At 45.4% G+C, this 13969-nt stretch overlaps 1 protein-coding gene across 1 annotated transcript in view; it reads right to left on the bottom strand.

Moving 5' to 3' along the window:
• Positions 1–13529, bottom strand: part of LOC116535352 (core histone macro-H2A.2) — a 58319-nt gene extending 44790 nt beyond the window's left edge. The window contains exon 1 of the mRNA XM_032256226.1: positions 13363–13529. The gene's annotated coding sequence lies outside the window, so the exon portion shown is untranslated. The remainder of the gene's footprint in view (positions 1–13362) is intronic.
• Positions 13530–13969: the final 440 nt, after the last annotated feature.

Raw genomic sequence — 13969 nt, 5'->3', positions numbered from 1 at the left:
CCTTCCCTCCCTCCTTCTCTTTGACCTCCTGGCCTGAAGCAATCCTCTACCTCAGCCTCCTGAATAGCTAGGACTACAGGTGTGTACCACACCCCGCTATTTTTTTCTTTTTGTACCTCTTTGTAGAGTTGGGGGTCTCGCTATGTTGCCCAGGCTGGTCTGGAAGTCCTGGCCTCAAGAGATCCTCCCACCTCAGCCTCCCAAAGTGTTGGCATTACAGGCATGAGCCAACACATCTGGCCTAAACTTTGTTTTCTTATTTTTTTATTTTTTTTATTTTTGAGACGGAGTTTCACTCATGTTACCCAGGCTGTAGTGCAATGGCGCGATCTCGGCTCACCGCAACCTCCGCCTCCTGGGTTCAGGCAATTCTCCTGCCTCAGCCTCCTGAGTAGCTGGGATTACAGGCACGCATCACCATGCCCAGCTAATTTAACTTTGTTTTCTTACACAAACATAACTACCTTATGTGAGTGATCTTTAGGGTATCATTTAGTGGGGGATTATCATTTTTAGTGTCAAAATCATTTTGCTTCAATATTTTGAAGTCATTGCCAAGCTCCCTTTGCCCTGCTCAGCATTTGGCAATAAGTTGGTTCAACCTGAAAACTTATGATTTTTATAACATGGAATTTTTTGTCTATTATGTATTTGATTATCCCTCCCCACTTAGTCCACTGCCATTTTCTTTATTTCTCCCAATACCCCCTTTATTTGTCTCTTACTGAGACTCCTGTAAACCAGGTATTACATCTCCTGGATTAATATTCCAAGTCTCTTATTTTTTTTCTTCTATTTTTTTCTTCAGTCTTTATCTAATTTTGGTAATCATATTTTTAATTTCCAAGAGCTCTTTTTTGTTCTCCAATTATTCCTTTTTTATAGCATTCTGTTCTTTTATGAATGCACCATGCCTTCAAATCTCTCTGAAACTAATTATAATTTTATCTTCTGTTCTCTAAATTGTTTTATCAGGCAATTGTTCTATTTATTGATTGGTTGATTTTCATCTTTCATGTTGGCTTTTCTTAAATGTCTGGTGATCTTTGGTTATGCATTTGTATTTAAGAATGAAGGACAAGGCTGGGCGAGGTGGCTCATGCCTGCAATTCCAGCACTTTGGGAGGCCAAGGTGGGCAGATCACTTGAGGTAAGGAGTTTAGACCAGCTGGGCCAAATGGTGAAACCCAGTATCTACTAAAATTACAGAAATTAGTGGGACTTGGTGGCCTGTAATCCCAGCTACTCAGGAGGCTGAGGCAGGAGAATTGCTTGAACCTGGGAGGTGGAGATGGCAGTGAGTCAAGATCGTGCCACTGCAATGATCTTTTTTCAAGTACTCCAGCCTGGGCAACAAAGTGAGACTCTGTCTCAAAAAAAAAAAAAAAAAAAAAAGAAGGACAAGGTTGTTGATTATAGGCAGGCAGGAGAGCTTTCTTCAACCATTGGTAGGCATGCTTCCTGTTTGGGACCTCTGGGTGTGTGTGCGGGGCATGCCAATTAGCAGGCATGGCTTTAGGGTGTCCAGTTAGGAACTAGTTAGTTGCATTAGTCAATTTTCACGCTACTGATACAGACACACCCGAAACTGGGGAAAAAAAAGAGGCTTCATTGGACTTACAGTTCCACATGGCTAAGGAGGCCTCAGAATTACGGTGTGAGGCAAAAGGCACATCTTACATGGCAGCAGCAAGAGAAAATGAGAGGAAGCAGAAGCAGAAACCCTTGATATCCATCAGGTCTCGTGAGACATATTCACTATTACGGGAACAGCACAGGAAATTCCAGCCCCTGTGAGTCACCTCCCCCTGGGTCCCTCCCACAACATGTGGAATTCTGGGAGATACAATTCAAGTTGAGATGTTGGTGGGGACACAGCCAAGCCATATCAGCAGGCATAGCTTTAGGGTGTCTAGTTAGGAACTGAGAACCCCCAAATGTCAGAATGAGGGAGGAACTTTATTTTGTGGAGTGATATCCATCCTAGAAATTCTACATATACCTTGTAGTTTTTTTATTTTTATATTTTTTAAGACGAAGTTTGCTCTTGTTGCCCAGGCTGGAGTGCAGTGGCTGATCTGAGCTCACTGCAACCTCTGTGCCACCAACCCCCCCGCCCCGTTCAAGTGATTCTCCTGCCTCAGCCTCCCAAGTAGCTGGGACTACAGGTGCCTGCCACCACGCCTGGCTAATTTTTGTATTTTGATAGAGGTGGGGTTTTGCCATGTTGGCCAGGTTGGTCTTGAACTCCTGACCTCAGGTGATCTGCCCGCCTGAGTCTCCCAAAGTGCTGGGATTACAGACATGAGCCACCTGGCAGGTTTCTTGTAGTTGTTTTATTGCTTTAGAGAACTCTCAGATTGTTAGTTTGAGGGCTAAACACCAAATTGCTGGGAACTCTTCCAGTAGTATAGCAGGGAGAAAGGACAATTGATGGAGCTGTCCTGGAGACAGACCTTCAGTGAGTCCCCACTTCTCACCCTCCCCACCTTCCCTGCAGTTCCCTCTTGCCTTTGCTCTCAGTTGTGGCTTCCCCTGTGACGTACATATGCTCTTATGCACTTTCAGTCTTCTGGAAATTTCTTGAAATCTCCCATCTGCTGATGGCTAACATCAGGGCCAGCCCCTGGCCCTCTGTTATTGTTTATTTTATTTGTACTTCTTTACCATTATTTCTGTGGCTCTGGAGAGGAGGGGGTTGAAAGAAAGCACATGTGCTCAGTCCATCATTTTGAACTGGAAACTGAAAATGTCATTTTAACAAACCTCATTTATGGATCAGCCTAGAAATGAGTATGCTGCTGAAGAGAAATAGCTCAACTGTTTTATAATTGAGTAATAATGTAATGTTAAAAAGTTAAGATCACCTTCATCACCAGATGAGTCACTGAAAATGAACGGATCTTGAGATAATTGAATATAAAATTTTGCATCAATAGATGATAAAGAGTCCTTAATAAAATAGAATCCAACTCAGTGTGTCTGTATTTGCACAATTGCAGCATGTGAGATTCCCATAAACAATATTTAAAATTAAACTGTGATCCCAGGGGGAGCAGAGGAAAGACAGGCGATCCCTTAGCACGTGCCCTTATTGAATGAGTTGGTTTTGGTGAGAAACAGGAAACTCTACTTAACACCCTATGGCCTTCATCAAAAGACAAAATAGTCTGGTTTCTTTCAACCAATATTTTCTTTTTATTCAAATAATTTCTTTTTGAAATATAAAGAGCTGACAACCAGTGGGCCATATTTTACACCTCAACTTCTCAACATTTTAATTTTTTTGTAAACTGAGGAGGGCTGGAACACACCCTTGGCCAGCCAGAAAGGTAAGGTGGGCCACTAGACGCCTCCAGCATCTGATTTAATTTTTTTGTTTCTGTTAATTTTTTTATTTGGTTACATGAGTAAGTTCTTTAGCGGTGATTTGTGAGATTTTGGTGCACTGAACCTGATTTGTAGTTTTTTATCCCTCACCCCCTTCCCACCTTTCCCATGAGTCCCCAAAGTCTATTGTGTCATTCTGATGCCTTTATACCCTCATAGCTTAGCTCCCACTTATGAGTGAGAACATACAACAGCATCCTGACTTAAATGACCATTTTTTCCTACAGTCAAGCTTCTGCAAGGAGCCTTTTGAAAAGAGAGAGCAGTCAGTAATTTGAGGATTGGGAGCTGTAATTATAGGCCAGGGTGTCACAGGTGGGGTTTGGTCTTACCAATGAATCACCTTGACAAAGGATCTAGAATCACAAGACAGCTTATTTTAAAGCACTCTTTCGGATCATTCTCTTCAGAAGTATGCAAATCAAAATGCTTTCATCATACATTATTTTAAATCTAGAAATAAGAGACCTTAGAGCTTTTTAATAATGGAATTGAAATTTAAAAAAAAATTTAAACATTGTTTTCATGAACATGAAATTCACAGTGTCATCCCTAATGGACTCGTGTACTGTTTTAAAATTGCTGAAATTTATTCAATTTATTCATTTTTATCCCTGTATTGTGCTTCAGAATATTTTATATTGTAAATATTTATGAAAAGTGATGGAGACACTGCAGTGAAGCATCTTTACTCTGTCAGTTCAGAATAATCCTTTGGGAGAATAAATTGAGATGAAATAAAACAAAACTAGGTAGGAAATGAGGGGATTCAATATAAAATATATTAACTATACATAGAAATATATTTTAAAGGGTATGAAAAAAATCTTAGCTTCCCACCTAATAGAGTTTGACTGTTTTTTTTTGGTGTGTTACCCTAAGTACTGTATTAAAATAATAATAGTTTGTTAGCATTATTTGGTAGTTGTAAAAACCATTTTCAGTAATACAAGCTAAATCACTGGGTCTATTACACTTCCATTTATGAACTCCAAGGGCAAATCATTATTGTACAAGTAATACTTTCCAAACCATTTTCTTTCAAGGCCACCTTTAAGTGAATGAGAATAGTCAATAATTTTATCGTCCTATATGTTAAAGCACATTAACAATTTATAGTGTAAAGGGCTATATCAAATGCAGCTTCATCAAAATGACATGCCGATCAAATTAACCAAATTAACCAACCATGAATGTTAGAACCAAGCATTAATCCAATTTATTTAAATTATGCTATTGGATAACAAATCATTCCCTTTTAAAAAAGTGTTTCAAGTCTCGTCGTGGAGGGGGAGGTATGACTGCAGGCTCATTCTTTGTAATTCAGAGGCAGAGCATGTGCGGTCACTCTAGAGGAGCGGGACAAGGGGTGGCGGCATTTATGGGGCCGATTTAGGATAGCTGTTGCTACTGCAGGATACTGAGACATTTTAACATGCTTTGTTGTCTCTGCTGAACTTGAGCTATGGTTGTTTTGAAAGAGAGAAAAGCAGAAGTTGTTGATCTATACTGTAGGTTGCTTCTTTATTATTAGCCTTCTGCTATTTTCTAATATAAATATGTTTGGCCACCTGTGGTACTTGGATGAGATATGAATAAGCATAATTTTAGTTTTCTTTGACTTTGGGTTAGCAATGCATTCCTGAAGAAAACCAACCAGAAAATGAACCAGTTTGCCTTTCCGAATGTATTCATTCACAGAAAACAAAACAAAAACACCCGCAGTGGGTCCAGCCTGGTCCTTTCTTGTCTTTTTGTTCTTCGAGGCTTGACAAATAGGAACAGTTGGATTCCCATAAACAATATTTAAAATTATACTGGGATCCCGGGAGGGAGGAGAGGAAAGAAAGAAAAACTCCTTAGCTCATGCCCTTGTTGAATGCTTTTGGGGAGAAAGAATAAACTTTATGTAACATGCTGACGGCCTTCATAAAAAGACAAGGTAGTCTGGTTTCTTTAAACCAGCATTTTCTTTTTCTTTTTTTTCAGACAGGGTCTCTGGTACCCAGGCTGGAGTGCAGTGGCCCAGTCATAGCTCACTGCAGCCTTGACCTCCTAAGCTCAAATAGCCCTCCTACCTTAGCTTCCAAAAGTGCTGAGATTATAGGCAGGAGCCACTGAGCCTGGCCTGACCAGTATTTTCTTTTAATTTAAATAAACTCTTTATCAAGTATAATAGTAGGAAAACTATCTTGTTTTCTGCAAATCTAACAGATCCAAATTAGTAGTGCAGTTTATGGTTATAAGCAGTGCCTTCTTTACTTCCCCGAGCCTGGCACTGGCTTTGTCTGAGCCAAGATAACTTCCCAGGTGGGAGTGGGGGTGTGTAGGAGCACCCTTAGGAGCCAGATGAATGTTTCAGTATTAGAGAGCAGCTGGGCTGTACACCTTGGTGTGCCCGATCCACCAGGGGCTTCCAGAGACATCCGTGTTTGCTAAGCAACTCAGTACATCAGTGGGGCCAGTTGTCTGCCCTTAAAGCTAGAGCAACAGACTGTTCTGGAACCCCTCTTCCTCCATCCCTTCCTCTGCCTGCACCTCCCTACCCAGTTTTTCTTGCTGTCTGTCCTTTTTTCTTTTTCTTTTTTTAGACAGAGTCTCGCTCTGTCTCCCAGGCTGGAGTGCAGTGGTGTGATCTTGGCTCACTGCAACTTCTGCCTCCCTGGTTCAAGCAATTCTCCTGCCTCAGCCTCACAAGTAGCTGGGATTACAGATGCCCACCAGTGCGCCCTGCTGATTTTTGTATTTTTAGTAGAGATAGGGTTTCACTATGTTGGCTAGCTGGTCTCCAACTCCTGACTTCAAGTGATCTGCCCGCCTCAGCCTCCCAAACTGCTGGGATTATAGTCGTGAGCCACCATGCCCGGCCTTGCTGTCGGTGCAGGACTGACAGCAGGTGGCTGCACTGTGGGAAAAGTGGCTTGGGTCTTTTGCTGCATCTCTGTGTTCTGTGCTGCTGACAGGCAGTGCTCCTCCCTGGTTATGCATGTGTGGGTCCCCTGTAGCTCCCGGTCCCGGCATGTTGTATCAGCTGCTTCAGCTAAGGGCTACCACTGGCCACACCACACCACACCATCTCCTCTGTGGGTGAAACCTGCCAAAGTTCAAGCGGACATCAAGGTGGTAGAATGGAAGATGCGGTGGACCATAGGGAGGGAGTCTCCAGTTTGGCTGTGACTAGCTGTGGCCTGTAGGCAAATCTGTAGACCTCTTAGGGCTTACCCTTTTGCTTGAACAAAAATTTGTAGGAGGCCAGACGTGGTGGCTCACGCCTGTAATCCCAGCACTTTGGGAGGTGGATGTGGGTGGATCACTTGAGGTCAGGAGTTTAAGACCAGCCTGGCCAACATGGTGAAACCCTGTCTCTACTAAAAACACAAAAATCAGCCCAGTGTGGTGGTGCACATCTGTAATCCCAGCTACTTAGGAGGCTGGGGCAGGAGAATCACTGAACCTGGGAGGCAGAGGTTGCAGTAAGCCAAGAACACACCACTGCATTCCAGCCTGTGCAACAGAGTGAGACTCTGTCTCAAAAAAAATTTTTTTTTTTTTCTGTAAGCTCCAATATATAAGACAGATGGAAGGGGAGCTGTCCTGGCTGGCTGGAGTGGGCAGGGGCCTGGGAACTTCAACAGCTTGGTCCCCACCTTTCCTGCCTTGGGCCTGCAATGAGTGCTGGCTTCTGTGGGGCCCCACCTGAGAACCCTTGCACCTTCTCACCTCTGAGGTCCTCTCCAACCTGTAAGATGCTCAAAATATGTCCCCTCTGAGCCCCAACTGTCACTTACATTCACAGAGATGGAGCAACCAGGAGAGATAAGTCATATCTGCAGGATCTTTCCTTTGAAGTCGCTATTTCATCACCCAGGATAACCACAGAAAAGAAAAACTGGACCTGAGAGAATCGGCTTGATTTTTCTATCCAGGACTGCCTTTTCTCCACCCCAAGACAATAATCTGCAGTGTTTACCACGGAACAGCTGAGGTGAAAATTCAGTTTAGTGGTGATGGGGCAGGTGGGGGGACTTAGGCCAATGATCACTTCATTGAAATTCTGCAAGAAAGCTCAATTTGGAAGTTTACCAACCCAGTGAATTACCACCTGACCTAAACGTTTATGTGGCATATTGCATAAGTTATTGGGGTTTGCCTCTTTGTGGTCTACCACCACTGTTTAATTTTAATGGTCTCATTGAGCAGTGAAGGCAGCAATGCAAAATACAAGTTACAAAATTCTGGGTGTACACACACACACACACACACACACACACACACCATTGTCATTGCCAGCCCAGCCAGCACAGGGCCTGGGTTCCAGGGTACGTTTGATTTTATCTTATGCTGCTTTTATCCTGTTGTCATAGAAATATCCCAAATTTAAGCATCTAAACTCTATCGTCAGGACTGCCTTTGATATCCAGAAACAACCCCCAAATCTTTGACCAGATCCTGTGTTGTAACTTTGTGTAAAGAAACGTGGTCAGTGTCTCTAACTCTTCTGACATCACCGAGTTAGCTGGAGTAGATGTCTGTACCCCGGTGGTCTTTGCATATTTCCATACACATTTCTGTCAAAGCATGAGAATTTTGACTTGAATTACTTACTCCATTCCAAGTCCAAATTGGCAATGCCAGTCAAATAAATCGGGGAAGTATGATGGATGGTGAGATGGATAAATGAACAGTAAGGGCTTCAGAGAAACCACCAAATTTATCTTATTTAATACGTTGTGACAAGACAGTTTAAAATACAGAGTTCTGTGGCTCAGTCTCATATTCTTCCTTTCATTTGTCATAGTCAGATAAAGTAGTGAAACAAATCAGTTTTGAAAATAAAAATTTGTATCCACAAATATTAAGCTGAATGTCATCTGAGAATCATTGGAAAGCTAGCAGCTCCTTGTTCTTACCATGTGGGCGTAAGGATGTAGGGCTTCGGGGTCAGGCTGCCGGGCTTGGAGTCCCTTGTGTGGTGACTTTGGGCATGTTCTTCACCCCCCTTTTCTTTTTCCTGAGATGGGTGTAGTTATATTATAGTACCTACTTACAGGACTGCTGTCAGAATTAAATGAGTTAATACATGTAAGGTGCTTGAAAAGTACCTGGCGGGTAGTAGACATTTAATAAGCATTAACTACTTTGATTTATTTCCACAAAAGAAACCATTATGGAGAACTATTTTCCTGAAATGCAGTCTGACATTTTCTTGGGCATATTTCTGCCTCTTTGTCCCTCTATTTCAAAACCAAGTGCTACAATTACTACAGTGCTTGATGTTGTGTGTATGAGGAGCAGGTGTAAAGGGGTAGTAATGAAAGTTTAACTCTTGGAAAACCCCGAGAGCCATCATCTACTGAGAACCCTCATGATGGCAAATAGTTTTGTTTTTCCCAAGGCTGGGCACTTTCAGATCCCCTCAGTCTAATCCTGTATTCTCCAAATTCCATCTGCCTGGTAATTCATAGTCATTGCAATGTTGGAAATCACAGGATTTCACAAAATCATGACCTAAAACTGAAAGGGACTTGAGTGATCAATCATTCAGCACTCTCCCGCCCCCCAAATACAGCTACAACGAAAGGAATGGCTTGGAAGGGAGTGTGCTCATTGAATGACTTGTCCATGGACCGTGAGACCAGACTAGAACCAACCCCTTTACCCCAGTTGCTGCAACTGAGCTGTACTTCCGACATGCTGTTTCATGTTTTACCCCCAGATGCCACCTAGCATTTAGTGTTAGGTCACAGTCGTATTCAATAAATATTCCTTCAATAAAGGTATGAATAAATGAAACCAGCCTTAAATATTTTGTTTTAAAAAGTCCTTTTTGTGTTTTTTTGGGGGAAATAAATTATCCTCCCAAAGACTTATCTTTTCCTCCAATCTGATTCCCAATATACATCCCAGTGTATATTGGGGAAAAAATGATATCTTCAAGCCTTCACTGTATTCCTTTTAAAAACATGATCTTCCAATACCACATTAGAACTCACATACTTCTCTACTGGTTTTTTTTTTCCTTTCTTCTAAATATCTAAGATAGGCACAGACTCATGCAATAAAAAAACATTGTGAGGGTTCTTTTAGTTCGCCCTTCAACCTGAACCTTGGCAGGGCAGGCCAGGCCGGGACTCTTAGCCTTGCAAGAGAATCTCATAATCATGTTAAAGAAAGAGGACTAGCTAGAACACAGGATTGGCATCAAGCTTCCTTCCACTAGCCTGGCTCCCTCATCCCCGTCTGCATCCAAACCCTGCCACGTTCCCTACGAAGCCTAGCCCAACACCCTCCCTTCAAGTCCAAAACTCTCTTCTCCCTTTACAAATTGTTGTAGTAATGTTTTTGTGACTTTCATTGCGTATTATCAACCACTTTTAAATTATTACTTGTATTTAGTTATCCAAGCAAGACATACATTAATTCAAATTACAGAGCTTGGCTGTGCACGGTGGCACACGCCTGTAATCCCAGCACCTTGGGAGGCTGAGGTGGGCAGACTGCCTGAGCTCAGGAGTTCAAGACTATCCTGGCAACATGGTGAAAACCCATCTCTACTAAAATACAAAAAATAAGCCGGACGTGGTGGCACAAGCCTGTAGTCCCAGCTACTGGGGAGGCTGAGGCAGGAGACAGAGGTTGCAGTGAGCTGAGACTGCGCCACTGCACTCCAGCCTGGGGAACAGAGTGAGACTCCATCTCAACAAAACAAAACAAAGCAAAACAAACAAAAAAACAAATTATAGAACTTCAAATGTTATAACAATGGTTACGGATGGGTATTAAAGATAGGGCTAAAGCCCTTCCTGACAATTCTTCTAGTTTTTGTCTCTTTTAGTGGGCATCTTCTACCCTTTTCTGTCCATTTTGTATGCATTTTTACTTATAGAAATTTATAATTTTATTTTGTTTTTATATCAATAGTACCATATAGTATGTACTATTCTGCAATTTGCTTTTTTCATTAATAGTCTATCTTGGTGATCTTTTTCTGTTTTGATATATACAGATCTGCTTCATTCTTTTGAACTGCTGCCTAATATTCTAGAAGACAGATGCACCAGAGTTTATTTAGCCATTCCCTGTTGATGACTGTTAGGCTGTTTTCTTCTTCAGAACGACCAAAATTGCAAGGAACATCCTTATACATGCTGAGCTCGTGTATGCCTCCTTCTTTGGGTGACATACTGAGAAATGGAATGCTGGGTCACAGAATGTGCATATTATTAATTTTAGAGTGCCAAACTGCTCTTTCAATTGGTTATATCAATTTACACATCAGTCGGCAGTATAGGAAAGTACCGGTTTTCCCACTAGCTTGCCAAAATCACTTTTTACCTTGTTTTACCTGCACGTATATTTTATCTCCTCGGCTTGGGGTTGTAAGCTTTATGAGAGAGAGGCCCATGACTCCCTCATATTTTGTTTCTTTCCCTGTCTAGAGATGTTTAAGAATTGGTGTATACTCAAGAGTCTGAGACAGGAGGATCCATTGAACCCAGGAGTTTGAGACCAGTCTGAGCAATATAGCAAGATACCCCCATCTCAAAACAACAACGAAACAAACAACAAAAGAATTGGAGCTCAGTAAGTGTTTGTTGAAACTCTAACCACGAGTTCTTTGTTAATCTCTGTGCAACATACTTTCCATTTACCAAGACTGCATCTAACTTGGAGGCTATTTCTTAAGGTTGAAAAACATTCTTAAGAAAGTTGGCTGAATTTTTGCACATCCCTCCCCTGAACAAGTTACAGATATCTTTCATTTAAAGTTGCCTGAGACAGGTCTCACCTCCTGTTCTGCTGGCAGGAGGCAGTGAAAACAGATGTGGTTGTTTCAGACAATAGCTAGCAGGGTGTCCCACCCACTGGGAAACGGCAGACCAGAGGCGCCTTAAAAACCCTGGGAACCAGACAGAGGATGGAATGGAGAGGGTGTCGGGTCAGAGTGCTTGGGGCATTCTGGATCCAAAGAGGTAATTTCTTTTATGGAGTTTTGATTAGAGGAAACCACTAATAATGTGTAAAGTTTGACGATTAATTAATGGATCCAGGTGAGGTGTAACTATGGTAGGGTAGGAAAAACGGGACAAGAGGAGAACTGGGCATATTTTAAAAGGAAATTTAGCTACAGGAAAGAAGGGTTATGAAGATGCGAATTATGCGACTCAAGATAAAGTTTTCCACCGCGAAGCACCTCATATATTTATATGATAATCTTAGGCTAAAATAATTCTAAAAATCACCAGCATGTTTCCAAATCTTGGAGCTCTGAACATTTAGTTTGAAAATACGAAGAGTTTTAAAACGGATTGAGAATTATGTGTAGCTTAGTTTGTGGTTCAGGATATCACAGACGAAATCACGTTTCTCGATCTTAATAATGCTTTCTTTTTCTCTCACCTATTGAACCGTTTCAGTAGCAACTGTGCAGCCCAGGGAGGGGACAATTGGATTTCAAAACAAACACAAATGAGAAAAGCGAGGAAACCATTTGCCGTGGTGGATTGATCGCCCCTAGGGGATCCTGGGGTCGGTGGGGCTTAGAACTGGGCCCTTGTTTTGAATTCCCCTGAGCTGGACAGAGGCTGGATGGTCACCTTCTGTCCCAGCGCTGCTGTGATAGGGGAACTGGCCTTATAAATAAGGGCTGCGGAGCTGCGGCTCCCCATCGCGCCCCCTCAAACACTCAGGGCCCCGCGCTTTGGGTTCTCAGCCCATTTCTTCTGGCCCCTTTCTTCCCTTCACTCATCCAGGGCCATTGCCAAAAAACCCAGGCAAGGATCAGGCCTCAGTCAGGCCCACGGAGGCCCCTTGCAGGCGATGGGAAACTCCTGGAGGATGCTCATTTGGCCCTTGGGAACCAATGCCCCTTTGGCCATTGTTGTAAGGAACAAAGAGGGCAGGAGCCGAGGGCGCCCCCCTGAGGAAAGGCGGGGGAGGACACCCACGGGCGATCAGGGGTGGGCTGCTCGGGCTGGGGCTGGGGTGCGCCTGCAGGCTGGGAGCCCGGGGAGGGAAGCAGGGCTGGTCCCCACCCGCCGCGCCCCGCCAGCAAGACGCACGGCGCCCCGATCCCGGCAGAGCCCTTTCCAGCGCCGCAGCCAGTTTACTTTTATTCCCTTTTCCCTTATTTTTATTATTATTATTTTTTCCCGCGCAAAGCGAGAGCCAGACTACCCAGGCGAGCCACGGCGAGGCCGCCATTTCTCGGTGAAAGCGCAGCGCGCGTCGGCACCGGGCGCCCCGGAAAGGGAACCGGAGGGGAGTGCCCGGCCCCGCACCCTCTTCCGCGCCGGCCCCGGGGCGCACGCCCGCCCGCGGTGTCCGGGTGTAGGCGCAGCAGCCCCCGGCCCTAGCCCCGCCGCCCGGCGTCCCCGGCCTGACCTTCCCCGGGCTGCCCGCCCCCGAACCCGGGTCCCTTCCCTCCGCCCGGCTGCTCTGCGCCCCCTCCATTGTCAGCCCGGAGCCGCAGGCGCCCTGCCCGGGCACCCTCCGAGGCCCCCGAGCGGCCCTCCCCAGGCTCCCTCGGGCCCTGCGCAGCCCCCCACCCCTCGCCCAGTGCCCCTCAGCGGCCGGGTGCCTCTCTCCTCCCGCTCCTGCGCCCCAAACTCCGCATTCCCAGGAGCCCTCCGCTTCCTCCGGGTCCAGCCTCGCCCGGGGCCCGCCGCTGAGCCCAGCGTTCCTCCTCCTTCCCTCCCTCATTGCCCTCGATGCCCCCGGCCCCTCGCTGGCCGCAGGAATTTGACCACTTCTTTAGCAGACCCCCCTTTTTCTCCCAAAGAAGCAAGTTGGGCGGCTGGATTTACGAATTTGTTTTTGCAGGAGGTGGGTCGGCTATTGGAGGTGCGCCCGCAGGGGCTCGGGGGAGAGGCAGGGGTGGCTCTCCCTGGCCCCTGCACTGCCCCGGCGGCGCGTTTTGTTTCCAGACCCTGGAGCCCCCAAACAATAATGCCATAGCCATGGCGGGCTCACCTGGTGCTGCGCCGCCTGCTCCAGGCGCCCGGTGCCCTCTGTGCGCCCCTCCCCGGGCGCAGGTTCGGCCCGCGCGGCGCCGGTGCCAGGCAGGACTCTTTGCCTTTCTTTGGGTTCTATCTGTGCGTGTCAATGGCGGCAAGCGGCAGTTCTCTGGGCCGCGGATAGTAGCGGGGGGGAGGAGGAGGAGGGAGAAGGGATTGCTCCTTCTCCACATAACCACCTCTAGGAGGAGTCGCTCAGCCTCATCCCCCGCCAGCCCAGGCTCCGCGACGGGTCCGGGGCTTTCGGTGGGGCTTGATGAGCTATTGTCCTTCAGGAGCATTAATGGTGAAACCGCGCGGCCTCCCCGTACTGGGCCGATCTGTGGGACGCAAGGAGGGCCACTTGCTAAGATGAGGCTTTCCCCAGAGCTGGGCACAGACGCTCTATGTTCACGATCCAGTCTCCTGTTAGCCGGATCCACCTTTGGTGGGAGAAGGTGGCGTGGGCGTTCATCTGACAGCTCTGGGGACAGCCTTAGAAGGGGAAAGCGAAAAAATGCCACCTTCTATATTTTTATGTCCTCAAATAATAAGTACATTAACGTTTGTGTCCACCACTGGGA

Source organism: Sapajus apella, unplaced genomic scaffold (assembly GCF_009761245.1).
Source record: "Sapajus apella isolate SASKATOON/1434 unplaced genomic scaffold, GSC_monkey_1.0 scaffold94, whole genome shotgun sequence".
NCBI classification, from domain to species: domain Eukaryota; kingdom Metazoa; phylum Chordata; class Mammalia; order Primates; family Cebidae; genus Sapajus; species Sapajus apella.
Note: the sequence above shows the minus strand (reverse complement) of the source record. Positions and strands in the feature narration are given on the sequence as shown.